This window comes from Mercenaria mercenaria, unplaced genomic scaffold (assembly GCF_021730395.1).
Source record: "Mercenaria mercenaria strain notata unplaced genomic scaffold, MADL_Memer_1 contig_2971, whole genome shotgun sequence".
Lineage (NCBI taxonomy): Eukaryota > Metazoa > Mollusca > Bivalvia > Venerida > Veneridae > Mercenaria > Mercenaria mercenaria.
Window position 1 is genome coordinate 2,302 of NW_026461068.1, and position 23,237 is coordinate 25,538.

At 34.6% G+C, this 23,237-nt stretch overlaps 1 long non-coding RNA gene across 1 annotated transcript; it reads right to left on the reverse strand.

Moving 5' to 3' along the window:
- Positions 1-13,715: 13,715 nt before the first annotated feature.
- Positions 13,716-21,295, reverse strand: LOC128552629 (uncharacterized). The gene is made up of 3 exons (XR_008369128.1): positions 21,172-21,295; positions 15,724-15,753; positions 13,716-14,231 (listed from the first exon to the last, which is right to left on the reverse strand). It is a non-coding gene; the product is annotated as an uncharacterized LOC128552629 (long non-coding RNA).
- Positions 21,296-23,237: the final 1,942 nt, after the last annotated feature.

Below are 23,237 nucleotides of genomic sequence, written 5' to 3' on the forward strand. Positions count from 1 at the left end.
TTCTTCCTTTTTATTCAAGTGCTCTATTATGCGTAATATGTCATCTGCACGTGGAATATCAGCGACTTTAAAGTAATCTTTTGAGGGGGAGGGGGGAGGCTAAGCAACTCATCTCAAATTTTTGGCCAATTGTTTGGTCCTCTCGCACTCACCAAAATAACGCACAGTGAAGAGGTTATGAATATTGCCTAAACAAAAATAGAAATATCTGTATATACTAGTACAATGTAAATGACGCAATATTTATTCTACAGGGAACGTGCGTATGCTCTGGAAGACCACAGCAAAGTGACACAGAATGTTACAATGAGCTACAGATTATAGATTATACAACAGGATCTGACACAACAGAACCTGGAGAACGACCTATATTATGTATCGCGGCAGAGATGATAAGCGGGATCATAACATTTACAGCTGAAGACTGTGAAGAATTCTTGCAACCGCTCTGCTTGCATGAAGAATTCATCAGTCAGTAAAATTTACTTTCTCTTGTCTATATATTTATATTAAATTCATCTTTACATAATAAGAAGTCACAAAAATCGAGATGCTTTCATACCTTGTACAAAATAAGATAAACTTTGTTACCATTATTTTCTGTTATGTGTTTATAGCTACTCGCCCACAGTTTGGGTGAAGTTTTTCAACTTGTTCATCTCTTCCAAGTTTGGCATAGACTATATATATATGAGACTGAAACGTGCTAAAGTGGGTAAAAAAAAGAGTTAAATATTGGTAAGAATGCAAGAAGAATGTAAATTTTCTGCATTATTTAAAAGCGTTGCAAGGGTTTACTACATTCTTCACAATGTTTTTGCTTAATTATAAGAATATCTTGCTGAAGTCTTGTCAATAAGTCTTTTTCAGTGTAGCCTGTTCCCCTATATATTCTCGTGGTACTAGATCTCTAGTGGCATTAAATAGAGAATATTAGGTTACTGTCTTTCTTAACTTAAGTTTATCCACCGAGTTGGAGAAAGGTTTATCCACCCGAGGCTTGCCGAGTGGGGTAAACCTTTCGGAGACGAGGTGGATAAACTTAAGTTAAGAAAGACAGTAACCTGATATTCTATTTATCCTGCAGTCAATAAAATCTGTGTATAACATATATTTAATTTCAAAATGTTTTTTTTTTCTATACAAAAATAATCCAGAATTTCACTCACTTGTGAATTCCTACGCCCTTCAAGTTCAACCCCCTTGTCTACTTGATCCAGTTACACACGATTCCTTACAATAAAACATTATTTCATGCCTCATACTTTGCCTTCTGAAGTTCTGTGTATTATAAATCATCGGTGCTAACAGGGCATTCGCGTACAAAACAAACAGAATGGTTTCGACTCGATAAAATACAGCCGAAAACCACGCTTGAGATGAATTCAAATGCCCGCAGTCTTAAATTTACTTTTATTCATTCTGTGCTTGTTCGTTTCTAGCCTTAACATACTGATGCATGTGAACAATTACATTCAACAGGAATGTATATATGAAATGTAATACATGTATATTGCTTTTTTCAGCAACAACCACATTGTATCAAACAACAACATTAATGGAGGGTGGTAATTATTTCTTAAGTACTTTGTTCTTATAGTCAACCTGTTTTAAATAAGCTACTTTTACAATAGTAACTGCGTCTTAATTTTATTTAGTTTCTATAACAGTAACTCTTCCTTAACCCTTAGCCTGCTGCAGGCGAATTTAACAGCCTTTGCAAACAGCTTGGAACCAAATCAGACGCCGATTAAATCGGCGTCTGATCAGGTTCCAAGCTGTTTGCTACTCTGACAATATTTCTTCCAATTTTGGAGCAAATTGAATGAACTTTACAATTTTAGCAGACGACATTTCCAGCAGACGACAATTTATCTAGCATGCTAAAGGTTAATACGTTTCTACAATAGTAACTGCCTGACTTACGCCTTACTTAGTTTCTACAAAGTAACCCTGTCTTCATTATTTTCCTGCTGTAGTAAAGAAATTCTTTCTATATTAATTAGTTTCTACAGCAGTAGCTTCTGATTATTTTCTACAATAGTAACTCTGCCTTGTTTAGTTTTTCTAATATTAATCTTGCCTGGTTTAGTTTCTACAACTGTAACCCTGTCTTGTTTATTTTTCTATGTAACAACTGCGCTTTGTTTGTTTTCTATTACACTAACTCTGCCCATATTGGTTTCTTCAATAGCAACTCCACCTTGTTTAGTACAACTCTTGTTTAGTTTCTATAATCCCTAATTGGTCTCTTTAATGCGTTTCTACAATAGCATACTTAACGAAACTTTTAACACACTTTCGATACTAGTATATGGACATTGTCGTTAGTGCATTTAGGATATTTCTCACACATTTATATAATAACATATTATAATTTCAGCGAAGTAATGTAAGCCTTGATACCATTTTATTAATTTAATGATCTCAACCCAATTTTAAAATGTCACAAAAAAATAAATATCTTGAATTTACAAATGCGTGAATTTCTAAAACTCACAGCAGTATCTTGCAAACAAAGGGGTACGTAGAATTTGGGGGTGCGTAACTGCTTAAAGGGTGACGACTATTATAATGATATAACTTTGTTGAAAAGGTCATTTTATAATGACATACATTTGCTTAGAAGTGTTATGTTATAACAATAAACAGTTATGTTATAACACTATCCACTTGCTGAAAGGGTTATGTTATAATGGAATTCCTTTTATGAAACATCAGCAAAGGCATATCATTATAACATAATGCATTTCTTTATATCATTATAACATAATGCATTTCTTTATAAAGAAATGCATTATGTTATAATGATATGCCTTTGCTGAAAGTGTTGTGTTATAACTAACACGTTTAGTCGAACAGACAAATGGACGAAAAGACATTATGCCTAATGGGCATTATGCAGAATGCGACAATTAGTCGATAAAATTAACAGGCCACGACACTTGGTCGAAAATAAATTATTATTGATAATTACTCAAATTAAACGATCAGTAAACGCCTAAAGGTGTTGTTTGTTGTTGATTCCCTAAAGTCCTTTTGATTAGAAAGAATATTAGACGAATTATGTTCACAAACGAGAAATCATAATCCGGTCCTGGATTTTCTGAAGGGAATAAGCTTTAACATCAAATATTGGCTTTATGGTGTATCTAGACAATGTTATTTAAATGGAATATCAAGTGCTGCTGTCATCAATTGTAATGTAACATGTGATTTTTTAACAGTATATTGTGTACTGTTCGAACAGAGTTGAGGTTAAGTTATGATGAATAAATATTTGATGATGAATCAAGCTGAGTCTACTTTAATCGAGTTGAAAACTGTAAACATATCGGCAAAGTGGGTAAGTTAAGTTCGACTAAATTCGACTAAATTCGACCAAATTCGACGAAAATTCTTTTAAATATTCATTCGACATAAAGCCCTATGAGACCAATTGTACACTCGACTAATTGTCCTTTCTGTCTAATGTCTTTTCGACCAAATGTCTTTCGACGAATAGTCATGGAAGCAGAATTTGGACCGTTTTACGCGCAAAAAATACCAGTAAAATTATCTTTTCTTTTCAAATATTCGTTTATTAGCAACCTTTGCTTTGATTTCTGGTAAGGAAAATACTAATTGGAAATAACACCTCAAATAGCTAATATAAATTGTTAATCAAAGCACGGGTTGGTAATGAGCGAATTTTCAGCGAAGATGATAATGTACATTTATTACATCGTATTTCGTAAGTGTTCGAACGTGTAACGTTTATGGCACTACATGAGATCGAACTGGTGCATTTATGACCTACAGTAGTCTTAAAACTATTCGCCCACAGTTGGGGGTCAAGTTTCAAACTTCATTACCCTCAGGTTTGGCACAGACTGTACATATGACATTGAAAAATATGAAAATAAGTGTTCGATGTGGGTTGAGCCTCACTCGGGGCATTGAATTCTTCATGTGAGCAAGTCATCCAGCTGACTTACGTAAGATCGGTGGTTCTACCCAGGTGTCCGCTCGTGATGAAATAATGCACGGAGGGGCACCTAGGGAAAGTCGCCATATGACCTATAATTGTGTCGGTGCAACGTTAAACACATCAAAATAAATAAATCAATATTACCATTATAAATGCTACAAGATACGGAAGTAGTGTCTTCTCGGCATCGTCTCATTCTCTTCGACCCTTTTCAATAAATATTGCAAGCTAGAAAATGTTACTTAACAAAAATACTGCAGACATTTAAAAAAAAAAAAAAGAAACTTATTTCTAATTGCCGAGTAACTTTGTTTGATTAACAAAACATATGTTTACATTTTACAGATGATGTCAGCCACATTCTTATTCCAACAATTGCTGTTTTTGGTACTGTACTAGGTTTTGTAGTCATAGCAGTTTGTATTTATCTACATATTAACAGACAGCGAGAAAATCCAAAACAACATAGACACAGAAACCACCAAGTCAATTAAGGATAGACACTTTTGAACAGACACTAGATAAAGTTGATCGCTTAAATTTTGAAACTCATATTCTTGGGAACATTAACATTAAGTACATATCATTTTGTTAATAAAAAATGGCAAGATGTGTTACTGAAATTTGGCTTGACACAATTAGTCATATTACCGACACGTGTTACAAAGGACAGCTCGTCTATCATTGATCACATTTACACAACTAGATGCAATCTAATTACTGAAGTATTAGTACCCGCTTATAGTATAAGTGATCACTTCCCAGTATGTTTTACAAGATCACTAAAACATACAAAAAGTAAAAACCAAAATAAAACACATAAAACTATAACTTACAGATCGTTTAAAAATTTGATGAAGTAAATTTTAGGAATGAACTCACTATTGCGCTATTTGATACTATTAAAATAATGAATGACCCCAACCTGTCTTTACAATTATTCTGTAACATTATAAATCGATGTTCTTTTAAAACAACAAAAAGCGTGATACTCAGCCAGCATGGTTTAATGAAGAAATAAAACATGCGATTTTTCAAAGAGACCAACTGCATAAGAATAAAGAATTTAAAAAGTATAAAATTCTGCGTAATTAAGATTCCATCAATGATTAAGAAAAGTAAAAAGGATATTTACAATCAGGCTGTAAAAGAAAACAAAAGCACAAGCTATCTTTGGAAAAATATTAGAAATATCTCAAACATGAGTACTGTAGACAAGGGCATAGTATTACCGGCTATGTTAACGAGTAATGGTCGAGTTATAGAGGGACAGACTAATATATTAAATTTCACCAATACATCAAATATTATTAAGAAAACAGCTTTTGTAGAATCAGATTTCTCAAACCTTAAGGACTTTATTGATAGTAAACTTAATACACATACATATTTTGTTATTGAACCTATAACACCTTTCGGAGTTAAAAAATATATTGATAAATTAGATGTGCATAAATCAACAGGATTGGATAGAATCGGTCCAAATATAAGTATTTAGGTGTAATTTTCCATGAAAAGAACGATTTTCATTCAACTGTGATGCTTTAGCAAAAGGTGCCGGACGTGCTGTCGGCAGCATTATTAACAAGATCCATATTTACAAAGAGTTTGGATTTAAGTCTTTTGAAAAACTTTACAATTCATGCGTTACACCAATACTTGACTATTGTGCTTCTGTTTGGGGTTATAAACATTTCCAGCAGATAGATAATATTCAAAACCGCGCAGTGAGGTACTTTATGGGCGTCCATAGATTTACACCCGTGCTTGCAATGGTAGGAGACACGGGATGGTTACCAAGCCGATATCGCCGATGGTCATCTGCTCTACGCCTTTGGAATCGTTTGGTTTGAATGGACAATGAAGGACTTACGTACAAAGTGTTTGAAATGGATTATAGAAAGTGCTGCAATAACTGGTCTAGTGATCTTAAAACCGTTATGTACACATTGGGATTAAATACTAATTTTGAAAACTTAACGTCGGTTAATCTCCCATTTGCTCGATCACTGATAAGTAATTATTATTCAAACATTTGGTCACAAGATGTACAGAACGTTTCAAAGTTGAGGACATATAGACTTTTTAAATCAGAATTTAAGACTGAGGAGTATTTATGTCGAAACCTAAGAAAAAACGAAAGATCGCTGTTAGCACAATTCAGGACTGGTATTTTACCTCTGCGTGTAGAAACAGGTCGATATATTGGTGAACCAGTAGAAAACAGACTTTGTAGACTTTGTGAATCCGGGTCCGTTGAAACAGAGACACATTTCTTATTAGAGTGCAGCTTATATAATTCTATAAGACGTGAACTATTTGAAAATTTGCTAACAGACAATTCTCTCGCTAACTTAACGGATGAGTAAAGACTCGCACACTTGATTGTAAAAGTTCCACGAAAAGTGTCCAAATATATTGTTAAGGCATATCTTTGCAGAAGGAACCAAATATATTCTTAACACTGATCGCTAGAGCTGATATAATTACGTAAACAAGAAAGATATCAATGTTGTATATGCTATACAATTGCTGTATATATTTATCTTATCTATGTTCATTTTGTTGAATCGTAGTCCAACCAATAGATTTTCACATGAACCTGAATCCTTTCATTCCGTACTTACTTAAACCATGATTATTATGTTTTATGTTTTGATATGGCTTCTTGTACATAATGATTATCTGATTTGGTGACTTATAGGTCTATTGGGCTGGGAGCTATCATGTTGTATATATAATTATGTGATATGATGAAATTGTTTATGCACACGTCACAATAATAAACAATTTACTTACTTACTTACTTACTATATTGCGCTACTGTGCTGACCATAATATAACAACGTCGATTGCTTTTATAATAAACACAAGCATTCCAAATGGTTTATTTCCCGATGCTCTCAAAGAGGCTTACGTTCTCCCAATATTCAAAGGTGGTGATAAAGAAGACCCAAATAACTACAGGCCCATATCTATTTTGCCAACAATTTCAAAAATATTTGAGAAACACATAGCAAATCAGATCCATTCATTCTTTAAGAAAACTAACAAAATTCACAAAACTCAATCAGGATTTGAACAGTATCATTCATGTCATACAGCGCTAACTAGACTAACAGAAACATGGCTTTCAGATATAGATTCTGGTAAATATGTCGGAACTGTATTTTTAGATCTACGCAAAGCTTTTGATCTTGCTGATCATAACATTTTATTGCATAAATTGAAACTTTATCATTTTTCAGATAAAAGTGTTGAATTTTTCAAACATATCTACCAAACAGAACCCAGATGATAAAAGTGGGAAACATCAAATCTAAAAGTATGCTTATAACCTCTGGAGTTTCTCAAGGTTCTATTCTTGGCCCGCATTTATTCTTGTTAAATATCAATGATACTGCTTTAGCTTCAAAGAGTGGCAATATAGACCTCTATGCTGACGACTCTACTATGTATGAATCAGATTATGATTTAGATAAAGTGCAAACTGGAAATAAGAGTTCTTTAAAGAAAATAATGAAAATTCAAGGTAGAGCTGCAAGAATAATTTTGAATAAAACGTTACAAACAAGAACAAATGATACGTTAAAAGAACTTGGGTGGATGTCATTTAATGAAAGATGTAACTTCCACACGGGCTGTCTTATTTACAAAGCTTGTAACAATTTAACACCTTCATATATCTCTGAAATTTTAAACTTTTCCAGCAATGAAACATACAATCTAAGATCTGCTGCTCATAATGACATAGTTATACCTAAATATCTTACAAATTATGGTAAAAAAAACACATTGACGACATTGGTTGTCATTTAATGGGGACAATGAAAGTTTTTCTAAGCGAAAACAACAAACAGGGACTCGATCGTTGTGTCAAATTAAAGATTTATTGCGGGAAAACTGAATTGACAGCTGAAGCCGAAGATGACAGAGGAGGAAAGAATCATATGACATTTAAATACACGAAAACACAAGTTTAGAAGGAATTGCAGACTACACCTTACCTTTGCCAGTCAGTTTATTTTTATCGGTGTGCCATTAGGGCAACCGTTATTCCTCCTTGTGACGTTTTGCATCGTAAGATTGTAATTACGCCATTGGGTCGTTACACATTTACTAGGCGAAGGAGAGAAACAACGATAACCCATGAGACTGAGAAAAAGGCGGCTTCATATTCAGTATAAACACAAAACATGTTAGACGACGGGGTTAGGGCGTTAAGGTTACAACGCACTAAATAGCTGTTCTTCATTATTCTATATAAAATTGACAAATTTCCAATGGTAGCAACACACATCAGGGGCCATTTTAAATGTTTGTAACTTACATTTTCCTGTCATCACGGTTATTGCTGAATAAAAAAAAAGTGGAGGTCATGTTTGATGCAAGAAAAATATTTCAGTCAAACACACAAACTGCAAAATTAGCGACAGAATGATACTCCTAATTGTAGTGTTGGTGTATAATCTACGTTTCAATGACGAATTCTGATATTCTTTCATTATGAAAATGCTATCTACATGTCAAGCATAGATCTGTCATGTGATTTCAGCAGAAAAACGGCAATTTGAAAGAAAATATGGAAAATAGCTCTACAGAGCAAAAACACTTAGGACTATTTGAATCCGCTATTATGCGATTACCATGTCTTTTCGCCGCATTTACCTCAGTATTTAGTGTCTGTATGCCTTAAAGTAGAAAAGGATTATTTAGTATATGGAAGTATTTACTATCTTTGAGGTTAGCTTCTATGTTTCCACAGATACGGAACAGATGCAAAAAAAAATATAACTGAAGACGTGAAATTCTGTTTGTTTGCATGCGAATCAAAATCTTTTTCACCAATAGACATCCACGTACACCGTGCGGTACGTGTAGCCACTCTAGAAAATATTACATGCGTTTTTTACTCGTAGCATTTACTGGAGTTACGCATAATGATTAACTGGAATGCCATATTCCAAGTAACCAAGAAGTTTACGATAGAATTAAGTAGATCAACAGTTTTAAGCAGTATGCGTTGTTGCAAACAATCAAGATATTTTTTATAATTTTTACGTTGATATTTCCAGGGATTATACTTTTAACCATTTGACAGTGTGTACAAATAATCCAGTCTGAGATTTATTCGCATTTTACCATGGCATTTACCAGAGATGGACTTACTAACTGGTATGTCATCGTTGCAAATAATCCCATTTCCGAGAGTTACATAAACTACCAATATATCATTTCTACAAACAATCCTGATTCTTTTGGATTGTTGCAATGGAATTTAAAAGAGAGATATTGGAGTTGAAAAGATCCCAAGGAAATTAATCATGCGTAAAATCCTGCCATACTCCCTCATTACAAGACTAAATATTCGGCATACAGAAGTGAAATTCTTGTTATAAATGAGTAAAGTTATCAACAGAGGCGACTGTTCATTGTGACTATTCTAAAAAGACAGTTTTCTGATTTCTTCCGTCCTCTACCTTATATTCTCTGATTAGCGTGTTACTTGCTGAGAACAAATCAGTCTTATCTACAAAAATCACTGACGAGGTTATCTTGTCGCCATACCGTTTAAGTGTTTAGGAAAAAATAAACATTTTTTTTTACAATTGAATTAGATGCAAGAATAATCTCACATTACCGGAAGCGTCGATCTCTTGTTTGATCTCAATAGGAATTTACGCAATCATGCATATTAATGAAAGTAGTCCGGCAGCATACAATACAAAAGGTAAAATACGGGATTTAAAAGGTACAATACGGATTTGTTTTCTGTCTGTTCATAATATTATTTAATTGTGAAATGCAAGCCGATTTTTTTTATAGAATTTATATTAAGTATATAATAAAACTGTATATCCAGTAATCACACTGGACCAAGATTTTATACGCCAATATTGAAGCACCCCTATTAGTTGTACGCACGTATTGAGTGTACAATATACTGACTAAAGGTTAGGGTTAGCTTTAACATAGGTTTAACTAGTCGTCACTGTGGTGAACTTAGCAGTATAGCGGAATAGCAGAATAGCAGAATAACTCCAGCAGAATAGCAGAATAGCATAATAACTTTAGCATAATAGCAGAATAACTCTAGCAAAATATCAAAATAACTCCAGCAGAATAGCAGAATAGTAGATTTTTTTCAATTTACCTCGCATCTGTATGACAATTAAAATTAGCCTAAGACTAATTTTGCGGTAAACATGTAAACATAATTTGTTAGAAAACTATTTATGTCAAAACTCTGCGAAGTTAGCAGAATAGCAGAATAACTCCAACAGAATAACTCCAGCAGAATAGCAGAATGACTCCAGCAGAACAGCAGAATAACTCCAGCAGAATAGCAGAATATCTCCAACATAATAGCAGAATATCTCCAGCAGAATAGAAGAACAACTCCAGCAGAATAGCAGAATAACATTAAAAGACAAATATGCTAAATGATTTTTTTTTCATTTTACCTCGCATCTATATGATAATTAAAATTAGCCTAAGACTATTTTTGCGGTAAACATTTTACCATTATAATTCTAATGCTATTCTGCTAGAGTTGTTCTGCTATTCTGTCTGCTGTTCTGCTGAAGTTGTTCTTTTAACAGACTAAAATGATTTACTAGCATTCATTGAAGCAATAATGGTAACATGTGTGTCTTAGGCTAATGTTGGGCTAATATGCGAAACGTATAATGTATAAAGTTGTTCTTTTTACTGACAAAAATGGTTTTTAACAAATTATAATGGTAACAATCGCCATGTTTACCGCAAAATAGTCTTGGACTAATTTTAATTGTCATACTACGGAAGAGCATTAGTGCCAGGGTGTATGTTATTTATTAACACGAAATTCAGTGTTACTAACTCGAAAGTTGTTAACTCGAAATTTTGACTTAGGTATCTCGAAATTTCGCGTTACTAAGTCGAAATTTCGAGTTATTTATCTGAAATTTCGAGTTATAAAGACGAAATTTCGAGTTAAATTTCGAGTTACTAACTGTTATAATTTACGTTAATGTACAGGTCTTGGCCAATATTAGGTACCTGATGTATCCATCGGGTAGCCCTACAGGGTCATATGATTAAGATGAGCGGGCAGCGTTTGCTCATTTAAATATCACTATTTAAACCATGTTTATGTCTGTAAGGTTTCTGACCTCGTTCGAGCCCCTACCATAATAACCTTGAAACAGTTTGAAATCTGGAGTAGCTCTAGATGGGGTAGGACTCATGCATTGATGTATGGTAGTATATAATCACGTTGCTACATGTTGGGTACAATATATGGATGTGTAGATAGATGATTCCACTTCGAAGAGTCAAAAGTCGTCCATTTCATTGTTGGCCTTTGACAGACGGACAGACGTTCAAATGTTTCGGATAAAAGGGCATAATACGAAGTTGACATTTCGTGTTATTAACTCGAAATTTCGATTTACTTAACTCGACATTTCGACTTATTAACTCGAAATTTCGAGTTACTAAATAAACGCACCTGGCACTAATGCTCTTCCGTAAGATGCGAGGTAAAATGAAAAACATTTATTCTGCTATTCTGCTGGAGTTATTCTGCTATTGTACTGGAGGTATTCTGCTATTCTTCTAGCTTAAGCTAATGTTAATTGTGCGAGATAATATGCGAGACGTATAATGTATAAAGTAGGTCTTAAAATTGTTCTTTTAACTGACAAAAATGGTTTTCCATCGAATTGTGGTTAAATGTTTACCGCAAAAATAGTCATGCTAATTTTAATTGTCAGACAGATGCGAAATAAAATGAAAAAAAAGTTATTCTGCTATTCTGCTATTCTGCTTGATTTATTCTGCTATTCTGCAATTTTTGATAATTACAATTCGATCTGGCTGACTATATGAAGTGTTTATGTCAAGCTAAGACAAGATGCATTTCCGCAATTTTGAAGATCATAACGTCAGTTTTACTATGACTATCAGGCTGTCTTCTATCCATAAACATTCTTGCCAAGTTAGGTAAACATTACACAAGAACTACTTAGAAACAGAAAATGTCAGGTTTTTCTATTTTACATAAAACTGTCTGTGAAGAGATCTCTTGGTGACCAAGCAACATAATAGCAAGGTATTATTTATTAGAATTTAACGAGACAGTCTGATATTTCAAACTAAGCACAAGGTTAAATTAGTTTTATGGTGTCGGAGTACAAAGATCAATGATATTTTGAACAGCTTTTGAAACTGCATCTTTAAGAAAAGTCATTGACTGTGTTCAGAGGAACTGAAATTATTACATGGACGTTTCATTTATTTAGCATCCTACAGAGGGAGTATCTAAAGTATAGATAACATTTTCGAACATTTTTCACTACCTTTACAAAGTGAAACTAAACAATAAAGGTAATTGTCTTTATTGAGAGCAACATGGATCTGTACAATGATATAGATGGAATTTTCAGTGTCATTGTACCAACACATGGAAGATAAAATTATAGAAAGGTACTTGATACATCACAGCTGATATAAACAACAACTTGTAATAGAGTTACCAACGTCCCCCACCTAAGGACATTTTTCACAAAACATACTGCATGCCAGTGCAGCATCTTGGCATGAACAAAAATAGCATGAGTGCCAGAATGTCACAATATACACCCGTCATGTAGATGTTACAGTAAATCATATTCTGTATAAGTTTGGTAGACAGTAAGCCAAAACAATGACATACCCAAAACATACAATATAAGCTATCTATAGTAACAAAAATGGCAAATAATTCTAAATATGGGACCTGGCTTTTGCGCATGTTACATCGAAATCCCTCCATGCATGAAGAAGAAATGCTCCGGAAAAAGTCATTCTTGTATCTGACGTTTGACCTCTAAACATAACATTGACCTTAGGGCTAGGAGTCTGGGTCATATGCATGACACGTCGTCTCATTATGGTCAACATTTATGCCAATTTATTTCAAAATCCCTTCATGGATGACAGAGTTATGGACCGGACACAAAACAGACCCTGTTAACCTTTGACCTATAAGTGTGACCTTGACCTTGGAGCTAGGGGTCTGGGTCTTGCGCACGACACGTCTTATTATGGTGAACATTTAGACCTTTATGCCAAGTTATTTCAAAATTCCTTCATGGATGGCAGAACTATGGACAGGACACAAAACAGACCCTGTTAACCTTTGACCATTAAGTGTGACCTTGGCTTTGGAGGTAGGGGTCCAAGTCTTGCGCAAGAATCGTCGTCTTGATATGGGAAACATTTATGCCAAGTTACTTTAAAATCCCTTCATGGATGGCAAAGTTATGGACCGGACATGAAGTGTGACGGACAGAAGAAAAGACGGACGGACGGAAGGACGCAGCCCATTTCTATTTCCCCATTTTTTTCCTGGTAAATATATTCGCTAAAACTGAAATGGAAACTATTTGTAATAGCTAAACACTCTGGTAAAAGAAGCCTTGTTAATATTTTAATTGAAACTGTTGTGTTCTTCACAAACAATCTGGTAGATAATTTCGTTGGAAATGTTATGGAAACTTTTTGAAATTGCTAAATGCTCTGGTAAGTGCCTTTGTTTATCTTGCGATGGAATCTACTGTGAGATGCTAAACACTAACTTCGTGGATACTGTAACACAATCTAATGAGAACTTTAAAACACTTTTGTAAATACAGTGCTAAAGAATTATATTGAAAATTTACATGTTTGTTTACTAACCTTGACTATCTGGTTTAATATTAAGACACAGAAGATTCAAGACTTTACCAGGAAAAATGTTTTATTTTTACTTCATGTTATGGATTTCTCTTGAAATTAGAATAAATATGTCTCGTACTACAGCTTATTTGAGAACGTACGGGATAATTCTGCATTCTAATCTAAGATAATAAAAACTTAACTTTGAAAGTCTTAGAACAAGTGTAAGTCTTGTTAATATGGAATGTATATTGTTCATCATCATTTAATTAGGCTTGCGTTTGAACTTACTTGCCTTCTCAGATATATTCGTTACATTTGTCACATCTTCTTATATAAATATGTGTCCCTCGCGTTCTATGAAGTCCACCCATTCTACAAGCAAAAGGGACCTTTGAAGATCCTTTATATATAAAACAATAGTGCTGAATTGGTTTATACTGAAAAAAAGGACAATTTGCATTGACACAATCCTGGAAACACTCGGTGATAATTCTGCGCGTTCTAGACTGATAAAATTGTTCCGGAAGTGAAATATTTGGCAACCTTGCGTATCCGTTCGGTGAAAATTGTTGGCATACTGAAAGGAAATTAATTTATAATAATTAAAGATTATTCAAGACTGAAATGTGGCACCAACGCTAATTGTCAGTGTACTAAATGGAGTTCAATCGTATCGAAACAACGACGGTTATCGAACGTTTTTGTATAAACACAATTTTCACATCTGTGGTGGACTGACCTGTTCCAATGTTACGAAGTCTGTCTTTCCTGTTTGTTTTATGTATATGCGCGTCAGTACGTTTAGTGCAAAGCTTACTGAGTTTTAATTTCTTACATGGCATTGATTTTTTGTCTAAAATTCGCTAGAGACAGTATTCAATTCTTGAATGCATCAATGGGAGACTGCTTATAAATTGTCTTTATTTGTAGGGATAAGCAAAGTTAATACAAACATAACCTTTGTTACGCACGCACATGCAGACGCATGCAGACGCACACGCACACGCACACGCACACGCACACGCACACATCAATGATCACGACGAATAAGAGCGGCGTAGGTCTCTTTAGCTTGATTTAGGGAAGACGGTTAAATAGCCAAGGATTGTGAACGGCAGATAATCAATTTTGATACTTTTAAAAGCTAATGAATATTTTAAGATATATAGCACATTCTACTCGTTAGGTATCTTGTTTTGACATTTGAGATGCTCAGTATGATACATGGGATCTTGGTCTTAAGTCTCATTCAAAGACTGTTTGCTGAGTTTTTAGTGTTGTGGAAACTACTTTGAATGGTTTCAGACATATATAGTGCTATGGCCGAGAATCAAAGCCTAGACCACTACTGTAACAATGCTAATCCAATATATTGTTTAAAATATCCACTGTATTAGAGTGCAGCCCCAGAAAATAGTCATGCAGTTTAAAATTGTATGCTTCAAATAGCTGCAAATGGTTTTGTTTAGTGTTAGTTGCGAAGTTGTAACGTTTACTTTGCAACACCGTTAATTACCATATGTTGCTTTGCCATATCTGCCTACTTTCAAGCTCATTTCAACTGATGGAGTATTACATGTATATGGTAAAGTCATCCGTCATCGTCAAAGAAACGAAGCGCAAAAAAAATTTGATCTCAACCTCCCTATGAAACAGAATTACTTAATATATTAATTAAAAATTTCAAAGTTCTACACCTATTCTGATATATGTTGTCAAATATTTTATTGAATAGTTAAACGTTTTTAGGAGTCATTCTTACCACAAGAAAGGTGCCTCCGATGCCGAATGGTTAACGCGCAAACGTTGAATCACTTGCCACTAACCGATGTTGGTTCGAGCCTTGCTCGGGACTTGAATTCTTCATGTGAGGACCATCAAGCCGGCTAACGGAGGGTCGGTGGTTTCCCATAGATGCCCATATACGATGAAATAATTCTCGGATGTGGACTTTGTTTCTTCCGTCACCAGCAGCAGTTGTTAAATCTACATATGACCTATAATTGTGTCGGTAGAACGCTAAACCGACCAAACAAAACCACTATAAGCCTTTTAGAATCATAACTTACCCTTATTTATCCCATAGATATCGTCACATTCTACAAAGAGAGCAAAAAATCTCTAGGTGATAAAACCGACACACTACACTTGATTTTAAGGTATTGGACCCCTAATAGTAATGTTTAAAAAATGGCATTTGTTTGGTATATTCTTAAAGTTGACCATGTTTTACACCGTGTTGCAAATTTTAAACAACTTTTACCGTGCCGTTTTTTGTAAATGTTGTATAATGTATGGTATTTCCTCACGCTCAAGAAGAGACAACATTCAGTGTGATGGCCACTATCTAAAACGTCTGCAGAGAATTTATTACAGCATTAATTTTGATAAAAGAAACATCAAACTATTGTTAAACAATTATAAAACACAAAATAAAACTGTAAAAATCATTTTTTTCTAGGGTGCTTCAAGTAAACAGATTTAATGAGACAGAATTCTAACTCCAACATTGACAAATTAAGGTCGAATCCTGTGGGTCTGTTTTGAATTTTGCTCACTTCATTCAAAAATAACCTTGGGGCAATAGTAAAACCTACCTGCATTTCTTCCACAATATGTAATCTAAAGAATGAAGGCAAAATACAGAACTTTTACCGCACGTAACTCAGTATTTTTAAAGATGTGTAACTCTACCCCTCCTGATTCAGAGGTAAATTCACATTGAACAGCAAAAAATCGCTTATAAAATGAAAATTTTCCACTTTTGTACAATACATCCATAATTAGTCTTGAAAGAAGTAAAACCTTACTAGAAAAAAGGAAAACATGGAAAAAAAAAATTTGGTCCCAGTGGGGTTTGAACCTACGCCCCCTGAAAATTTGCAGTCAAAGTAGGTTTACGGTAGAAATTGAATACTCTTCCAAAAGGAGATACTCTATTACGGGTCCAGTACCTTAAGCTTTCTAAAGATAATGCCAATGGCGGCCATCTAAGGCCCTTCATTTAAAACAATACATGTTAAAAATACATTTATGAATTTAACAAGAATTCGATCGGTTACATTAAAAAACGAGTGCGTTTGGTAAAAAAATCATTCAATTGTAGATAACTAGACACCTATTTGATATTATTATATTCAAAGGAAAAATTGACAAAAATCTTACCTGGCTATTTAACTTCCTTTAGCTACGTACGTTCATACTTTGTATTTTTATCATGTAACTACTATGCAAAGTGCCTGATATCACTTGCCTGATATTTTATTTTGTTATCAGGTCATTGACCTGATATCAAAATTAAGCTCCTCCCATATTGACGGACTAGTTTTTACATCAGTTTCCTTCCAGATTGAATTTTATTACAGAGTCCAGTTTCGATATTGCACAACTTTTTTTCTAAATAGATTCTGTAATCTCAACAAATTTCCTTGAATTTGGTTGTCTCTAATTTTATCACACAGACAATGGCACTGAATGACGTCATTGTGAAACGTTCATCATGACATCACAATGTTTACATGGATCAATTTTTGGAAAGGTTTAAAATACACTTGACAATGTATGATATACTTATTATTGATTTATGCCTTATTTAAGGCGTGCACATTTTATTAAGTATTAGCAAAAGTGTTTGTGTTAGATCTAATTATTATTCTTGAATCAGTTAATTATACTTCTTGGATCAGTGTAAATTTAGTGATTTTAAAAACTTTAAAGTCAGGAACTGGAAGTGAAATTTTCAGCGCTTTGGACACGTAGTTGTCTGAGTCAAATGTTGTATAATATGGAAATAAATAGAGGATAATTGTTGGTTTCGGTGTAATATCACGTTATAATTTCACCGAGTGGGCACCAAAAGTGATATTTTCACGAGTGGCGCAGCCACGAGTGAAAATAACAACTTTTGGTGTTCACGAGTGAAATTACCGTGATATTACATCGATACCAACAATTTTTCTGTTTATTTTATGTCTAAAACTCTACTTTTGTTGTGTTTATTTCAATAAAATGTCGAAATTTGCGGGAAATTTTATCAGGAAGCATCGCAAAGATGACGTCATTTTAACGACGTCATCGTCATATTGTTTCCGGCTTTCAGTACGCTTGGTAAACTTTTTGACGTTAATCCGGGTATCAGATTTGATAATTTTCACTGAGTGGCCAGTGAGTTTATCAGGATATAATTCACCGTTATATTTCGATAAACCACCGAAAAACATAAAATAAATCATGTTCTGGTTTATTCAAGAGGATGATTTTTTATTTTTACGCAGGTAAGGAATTATTCATTCTTATTTTTTTACAAGAATATCAGAAAGTCAAAAACATTGTCGGAGTTGAATTCAATATGGCTGCCGTATTGTTTCGTTCAGATGTTTCAGGGGCGGATGAATTTTTAAATCCGTAAAATATAAATTTAATTTTTTGCTTCACAAGACATTTTTTACGAAATAAGAGATGAAGACATATGTTTTTCTAGGCAGTTTGTATGAGTTTCATGATAAATAGAATAACAAGCTACTGTCTTTTGATATCAATGTTATCAAGTCTCGGCTGATATGGGCGGAAGGGGTTCGGTTCCCTCACCCCTTCCAGCCCATATCAGCCTCGACCTGATAACATTGATATCAAAAGACAGTAGCCTGTTATTCTCTATATTACCTGCTTGCCAACTTACTTTCAAATTGGTACCTGCTTACTCTGGTACGAACTCCCTTACCTCACTTACTTAAAGTATCTTATCTGACTCGATTCTATGCTTCCAATGGATCTTTTAATCATCACAACAGCAATCTTTAACCCTTACCCTGCTATATTTCTATAATGGACTGGTCCATCTTTCAATTTGGACAGTACCATTTATTATTCAAAGGGGCTTGCACTGAAAATGTACTGACTGAATAGCGAACAGTGCCAGACCATGATCAGACTGCACGGATGTGCAGGCTGATGTTGGTCTGCACTGGTCGCAAAGGCAGAATCATCTGCCGCCAGCAGGCTAAGGGTTAAGTGCCGTTTGGCGGCTGTAAAATGTCTCCCCGTACTTTGTTATATTTTCTGGTCCTTTGTGATCATAGAGTTCCGCTTAAGCCTCTCATGAACAGACTCAATCAACCCGAGTCTGCTATTATTATTATTTTTTTTTTTTTTTTTTTTTTTTTTTTTTTTTTGGTTGCATTCTGTGCTTTCAAGGGATCCTCTAACAGATTTTATCACTTGAATGAATAAAACAGCTTTACATTATAAAAGGGGACATCAGAAAATGTTGAGACTTACACGTTTTCGTAGAGACTATTCATTACAGGTAAAACATGTTTTTAGGGACTTTAAGGGGGGTTTAAATAGCCAAGTACAGTGAAGGTTTTGCTGAATTTCAAACGTTTTTCGTATACACTGGTGTTGTGTTATCGTAAGCAATGGAGGTTCCGGGTAGAAGGAGGAAGGAAATTAGGTCATACATAAAGATGCGTTATTCCAAAAGCCAACCAAACTCTTCAATAATTTAAAACTGTTTATGATGATTGTTCTCCATTCAAAGCCACTATTTGTATGTGGGTATGGATTTTTGATAAGGGAAGGGATACTCTAGAGTCAGATCTACCTTGTGCAGGACGTCCTGAAACGTCAACAGCTTTTAAAAAAACTTGCTGCTTTAGCAGCCATTGTAGCAGAAGGCTCGAGATATACAGTTGCCTAAATAGCTGCATCAGTGGGCATTTAATCGGAAAGTTTTCATGAAGTTCTTACTAAACACTTGAAATTATCGAAGGCAAGATGTGTGCAAGGTGGTACCCAATCTTTTGACCAAAGAGCGGAAGGTCCAGGGTGTAATGCTGCATAAATTAAAAAACAAGAAAAGAAAAGAACAGAATATTAATGATAAAATTCTATAAATATGCAATAGAAGGAGATCTACTGAACTTCTCACAGGAGATGATGCATCGGCTGACCATCTGAGTATTTTAAAACTCCTTTTTGTTGTGTTCAAGCCTTCAAGGTTTTCAGAAAACTGCAACTTTTTTATTAGCAAAGGACATATTTTTGTGTTATTTTTATGTCATGTTCACGTATAATCAAGATTCCGTTAGTGCTATACGTTGTGTGTCATTTTTATTTTCATATGATACATCTCTGTACCGTTGGCTTACACAATTAACATCACGTGAATATGAAAAGTAGTGTTGTATTTTTGTATTTTGCGGTGAAGTGACGGAAAGTTAGAAATACGTAAATTTAAGATTTATAAATAAAATGGATGTTGGTAAATTTATACATATGTAGGTGTTATGATTATGTTAGCCTAATTATAAGAAAATCCATCAGAAGCAGCAAGCGCACGTAAGTAAATGACAGAATTTTCTTTCTCGGTAGCCTGGTCGTAGCGCACCCTATTTGGTTGTGGAAGGTCGTGGGTTCACTCCTTTACCGCGTCGTGCTAAGGACGTCTGAAATGGTACTGGTTGCTTTCTCGTTTGGCGCTCAGCATTAAGAGGATAGTTCTAGGACTGGTCAACCTGGTGTCAGTATAATGGGACTGGATGGGAGTTTCATGGCACGTGTCTACGGCGTGATATTCGATTGAGGCAGCACTAAAAGGTTTGGCATTGTGATGACTGTTACAAGTAGACACCGTCGTTCGCATGACTGAAAGCTGTTGAAATCACGCTAAACCAATACACTTTTTCATACAAACAAATATAGATATTTTACACTCTTGATCTAAAACCCCCTATGATGTGAAACAAACTGCCAAACAGTAAAAATATTTGTATCGAAATACTTATTTTTACAAAGTTTTGTCTTTGCGTCATTTTGATGAGCATACCATTGATGTACTTACTTAGGCACTTCAAAATTGGCTTACAAAAAATCTGCATAATTTTGACAAAATTGTTATGCTTCATCTCTAGACTGGAAAAATGCGAATTAGATATAACTTTACTGAGATATCTATACGGCAGCATTGTTTTTGGCAGCATTTATATACTAGTATTCATTTTACTTCCAAAAGAAATATTAATGACTCAGACAAACAATGAAGTAAATGTTAAACGTATTTGGTGTCACCTTTAGTCAAATTCTTTGTAACTTTTGTACATTCTGTACCCTAGTATTCATACATTAATAATAGGTATAACCCTCTATAATAAAAGATTGACCCACTCAATGACTTTTTCTTATTACACCTTTAATCATTGCCTTTTGTTTTTTCACCTTGTTTTAAATATACGCCATTTAGTCAAATGTTTCTAATATTATGCTTCTTCTGTTCTTTTTACCTTACTTATACCTTACATTATTTATTATGTTCTTACCTAAGTAACACATTTTCTTTTCTGTTAACTGCTTACTTACTTATGTACCAAATTGGTTACTTTAATCTTTGTTACTTAAAGTAATTGTTCTACTTAGTAAATTCACTTAGTAACTTACTTTTTAGTTTTACGACCTGACCTGCTACCAGTAGTAGGCTCTTGAATTCTATTTACATATTTAGTAATAATTTGAAAATTTACCTGCCGGAGGGCAATCACAGCGTTCTCCAGAATACCCGACTTGACAGTTAGTACAGATGACCTTATTCCTTTCGAGTTCGCATTCACTTTGTCTTCTACACGGGCCTGACGATATTATTCATATAAGTAAAAACATGGTATTCTTATTAAAAACGAGGAAAATTAGCTTTGAATGCGTTACTTGTCACATTCGTTACATAATTTGTTTTTGGTAATTTACAGAATAGAATGAACACAATCTGTTTTAATTGGCTAACCGCAGTGAATTTCCCTACCATCGTTAAGTGACCCAATATCTAATATAGATTTTCTTATTTAATGTTTGAACAACAGATCACACAGATACACTTCTACTATTTTCAATGTTGCCGTAACTACGGTGTTTTTTTTAGTAAATTACATTCTTCAACTCTTTTGCGGATTCAACTTCTGACTTGCCCCTCATTGATTTGTATTCGAGCCAAACTCTGGGAGTTGAATTTTTCACGTGAAGAAGCCATCCAGCTGGCTTGCGGGAGATCGGTGGTTCTACCCGGGTGCCCGCCCGTGATGAAATAATACACAGAGGGCACCTTGGGTCTTCCTCCACCAGTAAAGCTGGGATGCCGCCATATGACCTATAATTGTGTCGATGCAACGGTAAATCCAACAATTACAATATAACATTATCTGTTTGAAGGACTTTTTAAGGTGCTTTCTCGATTCATTATACACAGACGTGGGAGCTAATGACAAAACATGCAACATAACCTGTTGGAGTCAACGTCCCTGGAACTAGCTTGTAAACCAGTTGCAAATGTAATCTAGGGTAAATTAATTCTGTCTCAAATGACCTTACGACACTTATCATCAAAGACATCTTGGAAGCGGTTTGCGTTGTAAAAACTGACTGAAAAGAGGTTGTGCTGTATGTATTGTCACCCATTCCGCGTCTGTGTTTACAGATTCGTTGGAACTTTATTTATTTATTATTATTGGAGGATGGAGCGGGGAGGGGGGCTGGTGTTAACATCACACCGACACAATCATAGGCCATATGGTTACTTTGCAGCTTTTCGTGGTAGATGTAGTAGTGTTCAGTAGGTATTATGGTGAACTCAACCACGTTATAGATTTTTTCCATTTATTGGACAGCATACCAGTAATGTACATACAAAGAAAACATGAAAAGAAAGGTAAGGACATTTTACTAAAAAGAAATGAACTTGCGTTCACTTTGAAAAGATTAAAGAGGGTCGTGCAAATGTAAGTTAACATCAAAAAGTCATTATTCGTGCAGAAATCATAGCTGACCAATCAACATGTATTCTATCTTACAAAGCAAGTTAATATACACAGGTTGACACAAGACTGTTCACGATAAGACAAACACGGAGTACAACACAATACAACGAAACACAAAATGCATATACGACACAACGGACTACGGAGTACTGATACTGTGGACGTGTACACTTAAAATATTTCATAAATTAACCTAAACAAGTGAAACTGGACTTTGCTACATACAGAAACACCAAAGGTGCCCCGCCATGCATTATTTCATTATGGACGGGCTCTTGGATAGTAGCACTGACCTTCCGTAAGCCAGATGGATGGCGTTTTTACATGTGAATTGAGATAAATCAGCGACAGCCAGATGTTGTAGAATCGATTCTTGTTATAGAATCAATGGGAACACCACAATGTCTATTGCAGCCTAAGCCAAAAAGTGAAAAGCTCAAATCATTTATCCCGGTCGTGATGCCGGCAAATGCACGACAAGTTTCATAGGAAATCCTCATTGATAAGGTGCTCATGAGAAAAATAGCGGCCATGTTCCAATATGCAATGTCCAAGTAATAATTCTCTTTCGTCTTGCACGGTGTTTTGCGCATGTGGCAGCGATGGTATGTTGCGCCAAAAATAAGTAGTTAAACCAGTGACTGACTAGTTGAAGTTGAACATTTCAATACAAATACGAAATAATATATCTATAAGTACTTCGCAGTATAATGGCGTTTCTATTTTTTAAATTAGCAGCACTCTCGTTTAAATCAAATGATATACAAGTTGAACGTAAGATC